Below are 17,603 nucleotides of genomic sequence, written 5' to 3'. Positions count from 1 at the left end.
AGGATGCGGCAGTCCCGCCGCAGAATGTGCAAGCTGAATTGTGCTGCATATCCAGCGAGCAATAGTCTGCTTTGAAGCAGGAGCACCCATCTTGTTTGGTGCGTAGAGGATAAACAGCGAGTCAGTTTTCCTGACTCCAGCCGTTCTGGAAACATAAATTTTAAGGGCCCTGACTACATCCAGCAACTTGGAATCCTCCAAGTCCCGAGTAGCCGCAGGCACCACAATAGGTTGGTTCAAATGAAACGCTGAAACCACCTTAGGCAGAAATTGGGGACGAGTCCTCAATTCCGCCCTATCCATATGGAAAATCAGATAAGGGCTTTTACATGACAAAGCCGCCAACTCTGACACACGCCTGGCCGAAGCCAGGGCCAATAGCATGACCACTTTCCACGTGAGATATTTTAACTCCACGGTTTTAAGTGGCTCAAACCAATGCGATTTAAGGAAATCCAACACCACGTTGAGATCCCAAGGTGCCACTGGAGGCACAAAAGGAGGCTGAATATGCAGCACTCCTTTAACAAAAGTCTGAACTTCCGGCAGGGAAGCCAGTTCTTTTTGGAAGAAAATCGACAGAGCCGAAATCTGGACCTTAATGGACCCCAATTTGAGGCCCATAGTCACCCCTGACTGTAGGAAGTGCAGGAATCGACCCAGTTGAAATTCCTCCTTTGGGGCCTTCCTGGCCTCACACCAAGCAACATATTTTCGCCATATGCGGTGATAATGTTTTGCGGTCACGTCCTTCCTGGCTTTGATCAGCGTAGGAATGACTTCCTCCGGAATGCCCTTTTCCTTCAGGATCCGGTGTTCAACCGCAATGCCGTCAAACGCAGCCGCGGTAAGTCTTGGAACAAACAAGGCCCCTGCTGCAGCAGGTCTTGTCTGAGCGGTAGAGGCCATGGGTCCTCTGAGATCATTTCTTGAAGTTCTGGGTACCAAGCTCTTCTTGGCCAATCCGGAACAATGATTATAGTTCTTACTCTTCTCCTTCTTATTATCCTCAGCACCCTTGGTATGAGAGGAAGAGGAGGAAACACATAAACCGACCGGTACAACCACTGTGTCACTAGAGCGTCCACCGCTATTGCCTGAGGGTTCCTTGACCTGGCGCAATAGTTTTCTAGCTTTTTGTTGAGGCGGGACGCCATCATGTCCACCTGTGGCCATTCCCATCGGTTTGTAATCAGCCGGAAGACTTCTGGATGAAGTCCCCACTCTCCCGGGTGGAGGTCGTGTCTGCTGAGGAAGTCTGCTTCCCAGTTGTCCATTCCCGGAATAAACACTGCCGACAGTGCTAACACATGATTTCCCATCGGAGAATCCTCGTGGCTTCTGCCATCGCCATCCTGCTTCTCGTGCCGCCCTGTCGGTTTACATGGGCAACCGCCGTGATGTTGTCTGACTGAATCAGTACTGGCTGACTTTGAAGCAGGGGTCTTGCCTGACTTAGGGCATTGTAATTGGCTCTTAGTTCCAGAATATTTATGTGTAGGGACATTTCCTGGCTTGACCATAGTCCCTGGAAATTTCTTCCCTGTGTGACTGCTCCCCAGCCTCGAAGGCTGGCGTCCGTGGTTACCAGGACCTAGTCCTGTATGCCGAATCTGCGGCCCTCCAGAAGATGAGCACTCTGCAGCCACCACAGTAGAGACACCCTGGTCCTTGCAGACAGGGTTATCCTCTGATGCATCTGAAGATGCGATCCGGACCACTTGTCCAACAGATCCCACTGAAAGATCCGTGCATGGAACCTTCCGAACGGAATTGCTTCGTAAGAAGCTACCATCTTTCCCAGGACTCGCGTGCAGTGGTGCACCGACACCTGTTTTGGTCTTAGGAGGTCTCTGACTAGAGATGACAACTCCTTGTCCTTCTCCTCTGGGAGAAACACCCTTTTCTGTTCTGTGTCCAGAACCATCCCCAGGAACAATAGACGTGTTGCAGGAACCAGCTGTGACTTTGGAATATTCAGGATCCAGCCGTGCTGTTGTAGCACCTGCCGAGCAAGTGCTACTCCGATCAACAACTGTTCCTTGGACCTCGCCTTTATCAGGAGATCGTCCAAGTACGGGATAATTATAACTCCCTTTTTTCGCAGGAGTATCATCATCTCGGCCATTACCTTGGTAAACACCCTCGGTGCCGTGGACAGACCAAACGGCAGCATCTGGAATTGGTAATGACAGTCCTGTACCACAAATCTGAGGTACTCCTGGTGAGGAGAGTAAATGGGGACATGCAGGTAAGCATCCTTGATGTCCAGTGATACCATGTAATCCCCTTCCTCCAGGCTTGAGATAACCGCCCTGAGCGATTCCATCTTGAACTTGAACCGTTTTATATACGTGTTCAAAGATTTTAAATTTAAAATGGGTCTCACCGAACCGTCCGGTTTCGGTACCACAAACATTGTGGAATAGTAACCCCTTCCTTGTTGAAGGAGGGGTACCTTGACTATCACCTGCTGCAAATACAGCTTGTGAATTGCCTCTATCACAGCCTCCCTGTCCAAGGGAGACGTTGGCAAGGCAGATTTTAGGAAACGGCGAGGGGGAGACGTCTCGAATTTCAGCTTGTATCCCTGAGACACTACTTGTAGAATCCAGGGATCCACCTGTGAGCAAGCCCACTGATCACTGAAGCACTTGAGACGGGCCCCCACCGCACCTGGCTCCGCCAGTGGAGCCCCAGCGTCATACTGTGGACTTAGCGGAAGCGGGGGAGGACTTTTGTTCCTGGGAACTGGCTGTATTTTGCAGCTTTTTCCCTCTACCTCTGCCTCTGGGCAGAAAGGACGCGCCTTTAACCCGCTTGCCTTTCTGGGGCCGAAAGGACTGTACCTGATAATACGGTGCTTTCTTTTGCTGTGAGGGGACATGGGGTAAAAATGCTGATTTTCCAGCTGTCGCTGTGGAAACTAGGTCCGAGAGACCATCCCCAAATAACTCCTCACCCTTGTAAGGCAAAACTTCCATGTGCCTTTTAGAATCTGCATCCCCTGTCCACTGCCGGGTCCTTAAACCCCTTCTGGCAGAAATGGACAGTGCATTTATTCTAGATGCCAGCCGGCAAATATCCCTCTGTGCATCTCTCATATACAGAACCGCGTCTTTTATATGCTCTATGGTTAGCAATATAGTGTCCCTGTCTAAGGTATCAATATTTTCTGACAGGGAATCTGACCACGCAGCTGCAGCACTGCACATCCATGCTGAAGCAATAGCTGGTCGCAGTATAATTCCTGAGTGTGTATAAACAGACTTCAGGATAGCCTCCTGCTTTCTATCGGCAGGTTCCTTGAGGGCGGCCGTGTCCGGAGACGGCAGTGCCACCTTCTTTGATAGTCGTGTGTCTCCCAGCGTAACCTGTCCTCTGGCGGGAAAGGGTACGCCATTAGTGACTTTTTATCAGGGGAAGCCCACGCTTCTTCACACACTTCATTTAATTTATCAGATGGGGGAAAAACCACTGGTAGTTTTTTCTCCCCAAACATTATACCCTTTTTTGTGGTACCTGGGGTAACATCAGAAATGTGCAAGACATTTTTCATTGCCGCAATCATATAACGGGTGGCTCTATTGGAGTGTACAGTAGTCTCCTCGTCGTCGACACTGGAGTCGGTATCCGTGTCGACGTCTGTGTCTGCCATCTGAGGTAGCGGGCGTTTTAGAGCCCCTGATGGCTTTTGAGACGCATGGGCAGGCACGAGCTGAGAAGCCGGCTGTCCCACATCTGTTATGTCGTCAAATCTCTTATGTAAAGAGTCGACACTGTCACGTAATTCCTTCCACATTACCATCCATTCAGGTGTCGGCCCCGCAGGGGGTGACATCACATTTATCGGCACCTGCTCCGCCTCCACATAAGCCTCCTCATCAAACATGTCGACACAGCAGTACCGACACACCGCACACACACAGGAAATGCTCTGACTGAGGACAGGACCCCACAAAAGCCCTTTGGGGAGACAGAGGGAGAGTATGCCAGCACACACCAGAGCGCTATATAACACAGGGATTAACACTATAACTGAGTGATTTTTCCCCTATAGCTGCTTATATATATGTAATACTGCGCCTAAATTTAGTGCCCCCCCTCTCTTTTTAACCCTTTGAGCCTGAAAACTACAGGGGAGAGCCTGGGGAGCTGTGTTCCAGCTGCATTGTGAAGAGAAAATGGCGCCAGTGTGCTGAGGGAGATAGCCCCGCCCCTATTTCAACCGACTTTCTCCCGCTTTTACTGGTTCTCTGGCAGGGGTATTTTTACACCTATATAGCCTTCCTGACTATATATGGTGTAGATTTGCCAGCCAAGGTATATTATATTGCTGCTCAGGGCGCCCCCCCCAGCGCCCTGCACCCATCAGTGACCGGAGTGTGAGGTGTGCATGAGGAGCAATGGCGCACAGCTGCAGTGCTGTGCGCTACCTTATTGAAGACCGAAGTCTTCTGCCGCCGATTTTCCGGACCAACTTCTTGCTTCTGGCTCTGTAAGGGGGACGGCGGCGCGGCTCCGGGACCGGACGATCGAGGTCGGGCCCTGTGTTCGATCCCTCTGGAGCTAATGGTGTCCAGTAGCCTAAGAAGCCCAAGCTAGCTGCAAGCAGGTAGGTTCACTTCTTCTCCCCTTAGTCCCTCGTAGCAGTGAGTCTGTTGCCAGCAGATCTCACTGAAAATAAAAAACCTAAACTATTACTTTCTTTCTAGGAGCTCAGGAGAGCCTCCTAGTGTGCATCCAGCTCGGCCGGGCACAAGATTCTAACGGACATCTGGAGGAGGGTCATAGGGGGAGGAGCCAGTGCACACCAGGTAGTCCTAAAGCTTTCTTTAGTTGTGCCCAGTCTCATGCGGAGCCGCTATTCCCCATGGTCCTTACGGAGTCCCAGCATCCACTTAGGACGTCAGAGAAATTGTCATTAGTTGGTGTGTATCCTTATCCTTTATTATATTAAGCTTGCTCAAAGACAGGGCCGCAACTAGGGGGGGCTAGGGGGGCACGCGACCTGGGCGCGGAAAAGGAGAGGGCGCCGGTGCGAGGCAGTAAGCGGGAACGGCCAGTGCAGGACGGCGCAGGGTTGATGATGCGCCGTCCCGCTCCGCTGCGCCAGGACGCTTCGGCGCGAGGCAGTAAGCGGGAACGATCAGTGCAGGACGGCGCTGGGTTGAAGAGGCGCCGTCCCGCTCCGCTGCGCCAGGACGCTTCCGTAGAGGCTACAGCTGCTTCCCGGCAACACAGCCGTCGCTTCTGCCAGCGCTGTGTGTGTGACTGTCACTGTGACAGCGCACTTCAGAAATGGAGAGGAGGGGGCCCTGACTGACACAGCAGATCAGCACTAAAAGTAGGTAGGGAGAGGCGGGCAGCTATATATGTACAATATGTGTGTGTGCAGTGTACTTTAACCTAGTGTGTGTGAGCAGTGCAGTGTAACCCTGTGTGTATGTGTGTTGGAGCAGTGCAGTGTAACCCTGTGTGTGTGTGCATGTGTTGGAGCAGTGCAGTGTAACCCTGTGTGTGTGTACTGGAGCAGTGCAGTGTAACCCTGTGTGTGTGTGCATGTGTTGGAGCAGTGCAGTGTAACCCTGTGTGTGTGTACTGGAGCAGTGCAGTGTAACCCTGTGTGTGTGTGTGCATGTGTTGGAGCAGTGCAGTGTAACCCTGTGTGTGTGTACTGGAGCAGTGCAGTGTAACCCTGTGTGTGTGTGCATGTGTTGGAGCAGTGCAGTGTAACCCTGTGTGTGTGTACTGGAGCAGTGCAGTGTAACCCTGTGTGTGTGTGCATGTGTTGGAGCAGTGCAGTGTAACCCTGTGTGTGTGTACTGGAGCAGTGCAGTGTAACCCTGTGTGTGTGTGTGCATGTGTTGGAGCAGTGCAGTGTAACCCTGTGTGTGTGTACTGGAGCAGTGCAGTGTAACCCTGTGTGTGTGTGCATGTGTTGGAGCAGTGCAGTGTAACCCTGTGTGTGTGTACTGGAGCAGTGCAGTGTAACCCGGTGTTGTGTGTATATGCTGGAGTACCCGGGGTGGGTACTTCATTTGTATGTATAGGAGGGGTGTATTTAATCACAGTATATTGGGGTATGTGTATATACAGGGGCACGTATATATGTTTACTTTGGTAGTATGTGTATATTCAGGGGCTGTGTAGATATGTACCGTACTGTGTATTATTGATAGTGTATACATGTATGGGAGGATGTATTTCTGTATAACGGGGAGGTGGGGGGGGGGGGGGGGCAAATGACTAGTTTCGGCCCTGTCAAAGACATGAAATTTAGGAAACAACTTACACCCCTTTTCCACTGCCGCTGAAAATCCGGGTTATTGCCATGAGAACCCGGAAGCAGCTCAGTGGCATAGGGTTAACCCGGGGTCCAGTGGCCTGGGACTCCAACCTGGCTAGCTTGCAGGGTTGTTACCCGGAAAGTTCCCGGGTAGCGGTGCAGTGTAAACGGGTAAATCGGGTTGATCTGACCCGGCACCCATTAACAGCATAGGGAGAGCCGGCACTAGGAGATGATCTAATCTCGAAGCACTGGTGCTGCACCTGTGAGCAGTCCTGCCGATGGTATGAAATGGGTCTCAGCCGGGTCTAACCCAGGTTGGACCCATATACAAAATCCCAGGTGCAACCCAGCATTTTAAAGAAAAGGAGTATAAGTAAACAAGCCTCGGGTCCCTACCTATTGCATGTAAATCAGTTCCACTATGCCAACATCAATGCGTAATTGCAAGTAAATTGCTGCCTGTTTAGCTTTTTTAGATTTTATTTACTATTTAAGTGGATTTTTCTTATTTCTATGGTTTGCAGTATGCAGAACGCATGACTGATTATGATATACAGAATGATGTTGTTGCTGCAGTGATTTCAGTAATAACTCATTTCAGGAGGGGCCACTGGATGAATGAGGTTTCCTGAACTGTTTAAAAGAGAAGGGTTCATTTAGCCTTTGTATGCCTTATGCCTGCAAGTGGTAACAATTATGGAGAATAAGCAGCAAGGTAAATCAGTATGTAGAATTAAAAAATCCTGATGAATGAGTTGGGACGGATATGTACCCAGATACTTGACATAAAAGTGAAAGGCATTTCCATGGTGAGGTACAGGTCATACTGTAATTCCAAATGCTTTGTTTAATAAAGGGATATAAAGTGGCTGTAATGCTTACTTACTGCACTACATGATTAATAACTCATAGCAATTAATCAGGCTCTCGCTTCAGTCCACCTTGTACTAGATTGATAAAAGCTTAATGCTGGTTTGTTGACACGGTTCACTGTGATGTGCAAGACTCCACCTGTGTTAGTAAATAGAGGCCTCAGTGTATAACAGGCATTTTACCAATGACGCAATGTGAAATCAACTGTAGCATTTGACATAACAAATAAGGGGAAACACAATACTTCCATATGGTTTCTGTTAAACTCAGCTTTATATAAGGGAGAGTTTGATTATTGTGTTACAAACAATGGGATGCGGTCACTATACCGATGCCAGAATCCCTCCCGGTGGAAAGCCCAACAGTCGGCATGCCGACAGACAAGGACTATTCCCACTCGTAGACACCAGTAGCAGATTGGGCTGTATTATAGAGATTAGACGAATAGATAGCACTGCCTGAGTACTTCCAAGCTCGGACTGCAGAGGGCGTGAGTATGGGAGGGGTCGTGGCTGCCAGTGTTGTGGGGCGTGCCACGTGGAGAGGATACTGTGGGAACCTGAGCATGTGGTGTGCTTCCACTGGCAGGCTGCTGCTGCTGCAGTGATCGGATATGTGGCTGTGGACACTGGGCACACAGTCTGAAGAAAAAGTGGAGAAAACAAAATTTGGTTTAGAAATGTACTTAAAAATCTTCGCACTGTTTTGCTGTCACTGTGATTAAGGTTGAGGAGAGACAGCCGCCACTGCGATCGGGTGGTCGGGAGCCCCAGCACTGTGACTGTGATGGCATGGGGGTGAGACAGTCCCAGCACTGTGGTCGCAGGGGGGTGGGGAGAGAGAAACAGCTGACACTGTGATGGGGGTGGGGGTATAGACAGACGGTACTGTGATCCGGGTGAGAAGGGGGGAGAGATAGCCGGCACTTCGATAGGGGGAGGAGGAGCGTGTGACAGCCGGTACTGTGATCCGGGTGAGAAGGGGGGAGAGATAGCCGGCACTTCAATAAGGAGCGGAGGAGCGTGTGACAGCCGGTACTGTGATCCGGGTGAGAAGGAGGGAGAGATAGCTGGCACTTCGATAGGGGGCGAAGGAGTGGAGGAAAGTGGGACAGCTGGTACTGTGATCTGGGTGAGAAGGGGGAGAGTTAGCCGGCACTTCAATGGGGTGTGGGGGAGCAAAGGAGATTGTGAGAGCCGGCACCGTGATCCGGTCGGGGGGAAAAACAGCCGCCACCGTGATTGCAGGAGGTGAGAGAGAGAAATAGTCTAGCTGCCACTGCAATTAGGGACGGGAGAGAGAGCACCAGCCTTCACTGTAATGGGGAGGGGGGTAAGGGGGGTGTTAGATGCTGCTGTGCTGTGGGGAAAGGTTTTTATGTACTGGGCTGCTGCTGTGTGAGATGCTGGGGGGGGGGGGGGGGGGCAGCCTCCCAAATATATGTGTGTGTGTGTGTGTGTGGGTGTGTGTGTGTGTGTGTGTGTGTGTGTGTGTGTGTGTGTGTGTGTGTGTGTGTGTTTATTTAGCTGGAACGCCTCTGGGTAACCTTTTCTCTACTGTAAAGCTTAGAAGTAGTTATTACAATTTATAACACTTTGTGCATGCAATACACATTACCACAAAACATTACCAAATGTATTATCCACCATTAACAATCTTAACGAACTAATAAAAGCAACAAAAGTAATAACAGATATTGCATTACTAGTAGGGCCCCATGTACTTGTTTATGTCCATTAAATAGTTCATGTTGCAGAACTCAGTCATAATGGCTATAGCTCCTTATTCAGTGATCACAGTTTTGAAAGTTCACAGTCTCCTATAAAATATGTATCTCCTGCAGGACTAGACTGACTGAAATACAAAGAGCAAGGCCACAGTCAGACAGCCATGCTACCCTGTAACTACCTCCATATAACTTTTGTGACAAATGTATCTGTCCTTAGCTGATAGTTTCCCTGTATACAGTAGCTGTGTGACAGTGACGTCTATAAATTGCAAGTTGAGAGAGAGGAAGTACTGTATCACTATGCTCCCTGCAATGCTGATGCTCCTTTAACTGCAGATTAACAACTGCAGTCAATGAATGGTGTCCTTGGATAAAACTAGCCATTGATTGGAATTGCATTTATAAAGTACTTATGCAGCTTTATGTTCCAAAACTATGCTTGCCTGTAGCATTTGAGCTAAGATACAATGTAAGCAGTTAAACTGTCTTTTGTCACCGAGGAAGCTTGTGATGTGTGGCTAGTGCAGCAGTGTTACCGACCTGTGTTCAAGGGTTAGGTTGGCCTCAATTAACCATCATAAGCTGACCTCTGTCTGCAGCTGCTGCAAGACACTGTCTCTGCTCCTCCCACCATCTGTTACTCCAAAGCAGGTCTACCTCCAGGGCTGTCCTTCAAAAGGGAGGGTAGGCTGCATGGCCTAGTTTCCAGCTACACAGTCAGTAGAGCCCATCACTGTTCTGCTCTGTCAGATGCCTGGCAGCCAGCACCATTTGAAACAGTGGGATCCCCACAGGAGGCTGACATTACTGACTGGCTGCTACAATGAAGATCTCCGGTCACTGGGACTAGAATCTGGCTTTTCATAAGCTGTACAGCACTCCTGTCACACACCAGCAGCTGCCTCTGCTACAAGTTGCTGTTCTGTCCTCCTAAGATGGCTGCTGCCCAACTGCGCTGCCAACTGTCTCTGAAGGCGGCAGCAACTGCCACTGCAGAAGCCATCTCTCTCTCTCTGGGATCAATACGCCTGTTGCTTATTGGTCAGTGTCCCCATGCCAGACACAGCACTCAAGTCACAGGTAGCCCTATTCCTGCTGTAAGTTTAATAGTGTCCAGTCAGGGATGCACTCAGCAGGAGAAGAGGCACAAAAGTCACACCACAGCTCGCAGCAGCCACGATGGTGTGCCACATTCTCCACACATGCTGGCTTCACTGGGTGCTTAGTCCCTTATTTTACACTGACACCAATGCATGTTGTGGCCACAGGATGGTTGACGACATACCCCACTGTCACCAATGTATGACTCAAGCTATTTTGATCCTCCATTGATGCTCACAGACCCAGAACCATCTGAGACGTTCAAAGCTTTCTGGGATTTGTTGGCTACTACCGACGGTTCATAGAGAACTTTGCCGAAGTGGCTGCTCCATTGCACAAACTCTTAAGAGGCAGATCCGGGCTAGAAAGAAAAGGGTCATCTTTTGTTAATTGGGGTGAAGAACAACAACATGCTTTTTACAAGCTCCTTTACTTGCTTACTCCGATTATGACAAGCCCTTTCAGTTGTATACCGATGCCAGACATTGGGGACTGGGAGCTGTGCTGTCTCAGAGGCAGGACGGGCGAGAGAGAGTTAGTGCATATGCCAGCAGGGGCCTTTGAAGGACCGAGCGGAATGGTGAAAATTACAGTGCATTTAAGCTGGAGTTGCTCGTTCTCGTCTGGGCCATCACAGAAAAATGTAAAGATTACCTAGCTGCCACGCCATTTATCATCATGACGGATAATAATCCTTTGGCTCATCTAGGCACTGCTCGATTCGGAGCCCTTGAACAGAGATGGGTATCCCGTCTGCCCAATTTCAGCTACACTGTGTCCTATAGAAGTGGAAAGTCAAACGGTAATGCTGACGCCCTGTCCCGGCTACCCACTACAGATGTAGCGGAGGAAATTAGAGACATAAATGAAGACATCGAGATTCCCATGTTCAAAGCCTGGGAAGCAGAGAGGACTGTCACTTCAGACCCTATGTCTGTTTCAACCGACCTGCGACCTGATGCCTCCACTGTTGACTGGTCAGGAATCCAGCAGCAAAGTCCAGTGTTGAAAGAACTTATGGCCTTAGTACGACAGCAGCACCAGTTGAACAAAAGACAGTGAGCCGAAGCAGATCTGGAGTTGGTGAAATTGTTGAGGCATCGAGACCGCATTCAACTGAACCGTGGCCTTCTAGTATGCACACCCCACCAAAAGAACCTTCTCCCCTTGTACCTTACTGTGGAGTGCCTTATTTATATTTATACTGTGTGTGCATATATATATATATATATATATATATGCACCTGATGTATTGTAATAGTATATATAGACATAAATGCATAAGATGCCCTGTATGTTATGCCCCTTATACATTGGTGACAGTGGAGTATGTCTTAAACCATCCTGTGGCAACAACATGCATTGGTGGCAGAGTATAATCAGGGACTAAGCATGCAGTGAAGCCAGCATGTGTGGAGAATGTGGCACCCCATCATAGCTGCCACAAGCTGTAGTGTGACTTTTGTGACCCTTCCCCTGCTGAGTGCATCCCTGACTGGATACTATTAAACTTACAGCAGGGATAGGGCTACCTGTGCCTTGAGTGCTGTGTCTGGCATGGGGACACTGACCAATAAGCAACAGGCGTATTGATCCCAGAGAGAGAGAGAGAGAACCGGCTTGTGCTGTGGCAGTTACAGTCGGGTGCTGGGACAGTTGGCAGTTGAGTGGCGGCCATCTGAGAGAGTTGTACTGACAGGAGGAGCTGAGAGACAAGGCCTGGAGCATGTTAGAGCTGGAGAACCTGGGAGACAGCTCCATAGTGACGGAGCCCACCATACTTCCAGCAGCAGTGTGAGTGACAGCGGCCAGCAGGCCCTCTGAGAGAAGTAGCTGGCTGGAGGAAGGAGCAACATCATTGACAGTGTCTACAGTGCAAACGTCTAGAGAGGTATTCTTGCCATTTACCTGATCACCACACACCGGTGCAAGTTAGCACAGATTAATAGAGAGACTGGCCAAATAGAGTGTGGGGTGTCGCAACAGCATTTAGAGGATAAGCAGCATATGAAGGAGATATTATTCCCCTGTGAAATAGTATTATACAGTGCTGAGGAGTTATAGTTAGCCATCGCAGCATACTACCCTTGCCTACCAAATAGACAGACTTATCCTCACAGCAGTGCAGAGACTGTAATTAATGGATAACTTCCAGCTGTGGATTTGTAGTTATCTAACGCGTCCATTCTGCTGTTGTTTCATCTTACTCTCAAGTAAAGGAAGATTTCCATGCAAGTTATAGCAAGCTAAACTGGATACAAATAATTTATGTCATGTCACCGTTAGTACCCATTGTGTTATAGCACAGTACAGCCTAAAATAACTATTTACTGTCATCTTCAGACAAGCGCACCCAATTTACCTCAGAATAGATTCCTGCTACCAATAACTCAGCTAGTGCTTAGTTCTATTTGAAATTGGTCAGCATCAGTTAACATTGTGTAATATAGAGTTTGATTCTACCACACCTGATAAAGAATTCCACAGAGAATTTAATCAGGATTACCCCTAACAATATACAAAGAGTTTACGCTGACTGTGTATCACATCTAATGCTGTTAATTAACAAAGACTCTATGTGCACCAACATTATGGCCATCTAAAACTGCACAGTATAGACTTTATGGGGAGGTAATATTGTTGGCAGTTGCAGCCGTCTTCACAAACAGTTGGCAGTTGGGCAGTAGCCATCTTAGGAGGACTGAGAGCAGCAACTTGTAGCAGAGGCAGCTGCTGGTGTGTGACAGGAGTGCTGTACAGCTTATGAAAAGCCAGATTCTAGTCCTGGTGACCAGAGATCTTCATTGAAGCAGCCAATCAGTAATACCAGCCTCCGGTGGGGATCCCACTGCTTCCAATGGTGCTGGCTGCCAGGCATCTGACAGAGCAGGACAGTGATGGGCTCTACTGACTGTGTAGCTGGAAACTAGGCCATGCAGCCTACCCTCCCTTTTGAAGGACAGCCATAGAGGTAGCCCTGCTTTGGAGTAACAGATGGTGGGAGGAGCAGAGACAGTGTCTTGCAGCAGCTGCAGACAGAGGTCAGCTTATGATGGTTAATTGAGGCCAACCTAACCCTTGAACACAGGTCGGTAACACTGCTGCACTAGCCACACATCACAAGCTTCCTCGGTGACAAAAGACAGTTTAGCTGCTTACATTGTATCTTAGCTCAAATGCTACAGGCAAGCATAGTTTTGGAACATAAAGCTGCATAAGTACTTTATAAATGCAATTCCAATCAATGGCTAGTTTTATCCAAGGACACCATTAATTGACTGCAGTTGTTAATCTGCAGTTAAAGGAGCATCAGCATTGCAGGGAGCATAGTGATACAGTACTTCCTCTCTCTCCACTCGCAATTTATAGACGTCACTGTCACACAGCTACTGTATACAGGGAAACTGTCAGCTAAGGACAGATACTTTTGTCACAAAAGTTATATGGAGGTAGTTACAGGGTAGCAAGGCTGTCTGACTGTGGCCTTGCTCTTTGTATTTGTCAGTCTAGTCCTGCAGGAGATACATATTTTATAGGAGACTGTGAACTTTCAAAACTGTGATCAGTGAATAAGGAGCTATAGCCATTATGACTGAGTTCTGCAACATGAACTATTTAAAGGACATAAACAAGTACATGGGGCCCCACTAATAAAGCAATATCTATGTTATTACTTTTGTTGCTTTTATTAGTTCGTTAAGATTGTTAGTGGTGGATAATACAAAATACGTTTTGTGGTAATGTGTATTGCATGCACAAAGTGTTATTAGAAATTGTGATAACTACTTCTAAGCTTTACAGTAGAGAAAAGATTACCCAAAATTGTTCCAGCTAAATAAAAATTACTGAGGAACAACTGTGTAATTAATGTCTGTGCCAATTGTAATTTTAACTAGATTGTGATTTGCCAGGGAAACTTACTCCCTAATACTTACTTGTAAATTGTAACTTTGCACGTGATAATTATCACAATTGGCGTCACAAACAGGATGGCTGACGACATACCCCACTGTCACCATTGTATAAGGGGCATAACATACAGGGCATCTTACGCATTTATATCTATATATATTATTACAATAGATCAGGTGCATATATATATATATATATACACAGTATAAATATAAATAAGGCACTCCACAGTAATTGTATAAGGGGAGAAGGTTCTTTTGGTGGTGTGCCACATATATATATATATACACACACACACACACACATATACACACTGTGCCCTCCCATGTGTTATGTATAAACTGTGCACTCATGCTACATATATATATATATATATGTATATACACACATATGTGTGTATGTATGTGTGCTGGGCCATATATATATATATATATATATATATATATAATATATGTGTGTGTGTGTGTGTATATATATATATATATATATGTATATATATTATTTTCATATATTATATTAAAATATGGTTGACAACTATGCCTATATTTTGCGCAATATAATTATTCCTTTTTCATATCTGTGGAGTGCTGCCTGTTCCTAGCACTAATGGGTTCTTTATACTCCTAATTTATGGAACACATTACTCTCTGTCTCTACCTATCTAGATATATTGGGCCTGATACAGAGGTGAGCACAGATGTAGCCACAACTGTATATTTCGCAGCAGCACAACTGCAACATTATGCTAATACCACAACCGATGAGCTATCTACTTGGACGCCCACTGCTGCATCACAAATTCCCACACTGACATACTATCGGACACAAGAGCAGCCCTGTGGAGGTGGAATGTCCATTGAAACATGAGTGTGCTACTATGTCTTTGGATGCAGTTGCTGGCTGACTAACCACCTGCCTGTTACCTACCACAAACACCCCCAAAATTGACTCTATGTGTCCAAATTCGTTCTGCACTAGTGGTAACAATTGGGATGCATGTGCAGTACAACTCAGACTATGATTCATAGGTGAGCAAAAAATATCAGCTGCGACTTTTTTACGCAGTGCTACTGTGGCTTTATACTATAGTTGATGGGCATACTACAATCAGTTTGAGGAAGGGGGGCCCCAAATGGTGTCTTGCTTAGGGCCCCATGAGGTTTAAATCCGCCCCTGGTGGAATAGTGGGAATAGAACCTGTGGCGAGCTCCCACCCCTGCCAGCTATCTAAACACCGGGATCCCAGATGTCGGTATGGTGACCGGGGGTATCCCAACCACCAGTCACCCATACCCAACCCATAAAAATTATATCAACTCTGTCAATATTAGCCATACCACTCATATTTATGTGTTACAAATTACAATGGCCTGAGCATGTTGGACCTGTATCGTAGTTTCAGAATAAGACCAGAAACAGTATGAACAGATAACATTGTGTTACTGTTTAATAAAGCTAGTGCAAAATACATCTTGTTGCTGTGTCCGGTACACAGGAGAGGTTCTAGGAACGGGCAAGCAGGGTGGGCACACGGGCGCTGCGGCCCATGGGCGCGGACGCAGTCATCCGCATCCCACTCCCAGGCTGCAGCAGGCGCCTTGGGCTGTGTAGGCGCCTGCTGCAGCCGGCGCCACTGTCAGATGCTAGAGGTCATAATTGACCTCTAGTGTCTATGCAGCACTGCTATGGGAGAGACGTCATGACGTCTCTCCCATAGAGAGGAGCGGGCAGCCAGAGACAGAGGCCAGTGCAGCAGTGGTTGGGAAGCAGGAGCGGGGCTGGTAAGCATTGTGTGTTTTTTGTTGTTTTGTGTTTGTAAGCGGCGCTACTGGGGGCACAACTACAGGGGGCACAGCTACGGGGTCACAACTACAGGAGGCACAGCTACCGGGGGCACAGTTACAGGGGAACAGCTACTGGGGGCAAACGTACTGGGCACATAGCTACATGGCGCACATCTACTGGGGGCACAGCTATGGGGGACACAACTACTGGGGGCACAACTACTGTGGGCACAGCTACAGGGGGCATAACTGCTGGGGGCAGTATATTTTGACAGGATGACTGATTCACAAATTATGTACATCACTTGGGAATAAGGGAGACTTATCAGATCTTGGAGAGAGATAAAGTACCAGCCAGTAAGCTTCTAACTGTTGCGTTACAGACTGTGGGGCTGATGTACTAAGCATTGGAGAGAGATAAAGTACTAGCTGGTTAGCTTGTTATGTTACAGGTTGTGTTTGAAACATGACAGGAGCTGATTGGTTGGTACATTATTTCTCTCCACTTTATCTCTCTCCAAGCTTTGAAACAGCTCCCAGTAAGTTACATACATACAAGTTAAAGACTTAGAAAAATCACTGTCTGTGGTACTAGTGCATATAAGATTACACAACATATATGGGGAGACATATGAACTTTCTAAAGAGGACTACTGGAGGTGTTGTCCGCAGCAACCAATCAGATTCTACCTATATTTTATCTAGTATATTGTATGAAATGATATATAGAACCTGATTGGGTGTTCTGGCCTGGGCAATACCTCTACTTGTTATCTTCCCCTTTGTCTCTAGTTACTTAGAAGTCAGATATGCAAAGATTTTTTTTGCGGAAAAACATAAGTTCTTAACTGTTCTGGCATATTAATATCACCTCTTGTCTACCACATTTAGAAAAAAATAGGAGGGATGTGAAATGACACAAAAGAATCTTTCAAGCACATCGAGGCATTTCATGAGATACAAGATTGGCAGAGAATTCTAGAGCAATAGGTCATGTTCTGAAGCCAGAAGCATTCAGATAGTTTGAAATGTGAGACACTACTACAGGAAAACTGCAGACTCCATGGCTTGGCCTTGTAGTAGATCTGATAACACACAAATTCAGGAAATTATAAATGACGTAGCATGATTGCCTAGGGTGATTGCTCAGGGTGCCAATGGTTAGAGGGCAACCAAATCACTGAATGAGACACAACACTGCTTCCCTGTAGGTAGGATGTTCACACTGATTGCAAGTGCCAGTTTACACTTTTACCTCCAACCGTCAGGAAGCAGTGGCTTATAAAAGTCTCTTCTTTGTAAATAAAGCCCATATTGTCATTCAGTGTCAGCGTTTGTAATGTCCCTATGGTGCCTTCATACTGAGCACCGGCTGCTAACATGGAGGAGAAGCAGCTGACAGCTTCTTACCTGTGAAGGTGTTGGCTGCTGCTCCTGATTGTCAGTCATGATACTTGTACAGTAGTTTCGTATTCAGGTGTTGGATACTCAGTGTAGCCTGTTACTATACTATTTTAATATTGGTGCTTTTTCATCAGCCCTATATTTCTAACCAGATGGATGCACTTGGCTGGATGTGATTTGGGTGGCGGTCAGCGGCGGTTCCGACCTTTTTCAGTCCTTGCCCCTTTAAACCATCAATGGTTCAAGACTAAAGAGGACATTTATTGATGAATATGGAGGACATTAATCAGTGCTGAAGTTTGGCACCCCATGGCAATGCAATGGATAGATAGATAGATAGATAGATAGATAGATAGATAGATAGATAGATAGATAGATAGATAGATAGATAGCAGCTTGCCCAGGGCCTTCTCATGCAGGATTTATGCTGGAATTAAGACGTGAATCGAGCGTCACTCCGAGGACTCTAAATAATAAACAAGTCCTCACCCCCGGTTCTGCAACATTT

The 17,603-nt window shown here is 47.3% G+C and overlaps 1 protein-coding gene and 1 long non-coding RNA gene across 6 annotated transcripts in view; one reads left to right on the top strand and one right to left on the bottom strand.

The window, feature by feature from the left end:
- Positions 1 to 9,912, bottom strand: part of LOC135008857 (uncharacterized) — a 168,924-nt gene extending 159,012 nt beyond the window's left edge. For both annotated transcript variants that reach the window (XR_010208480.1, XR_010208483.1), the window contains exon 1: positions 9,435 to 9,912. This is a non-coding gene — a long non-coding RNA (uncharacterized LOC135008857). The remainder of the gene's footprint in view (positions 1 to 9,434) is intronic.
- Positions 1 to 17,603, top strand: part of HDAC7 (histone deacetylase 7) — a 614,661-nt gene that overhangs the window by 12,217 nt on the left and 584,841 nt on the right. For 3 of the 4 annotated variants that reach the window (XM_063952227.1, XM_063952226.1, XM_063952224.1), the window contains exon 1: positions 11,609 to 11,886. The exons of the other annotated variant lie outside the window; for it this stretch is intronic. The gene's annotated coding sequence lies outside the window, so the exon portion shown is untranslated. Of the gene's footprint in view, positions 1 to 11,608; positions 11,887 to 17,603 lie in introns of those variants that run through there. 4 annotated transcript variants of the gene reach the window in all.

This window comes from Pseudophryne corroboree, chromosome 2 (assembly GCF_028390025.1).
Source record: "Pseudophryne corroboree isolate aPseCor3 chromosome 2, aPseCor3.hap2, whole genome shotgun sequence".
Lineage (NCBI taxonomy): Eukaryota > Metazoa > Chordata > Amphibia > Anura > Myobatrachidae > Pseudophryne > Pseudophryne corroboree.
Note: the sequence above shows the minus strand (reverse complement) of the source record. Positions and strands in the feature narration are given on the sequence as shown.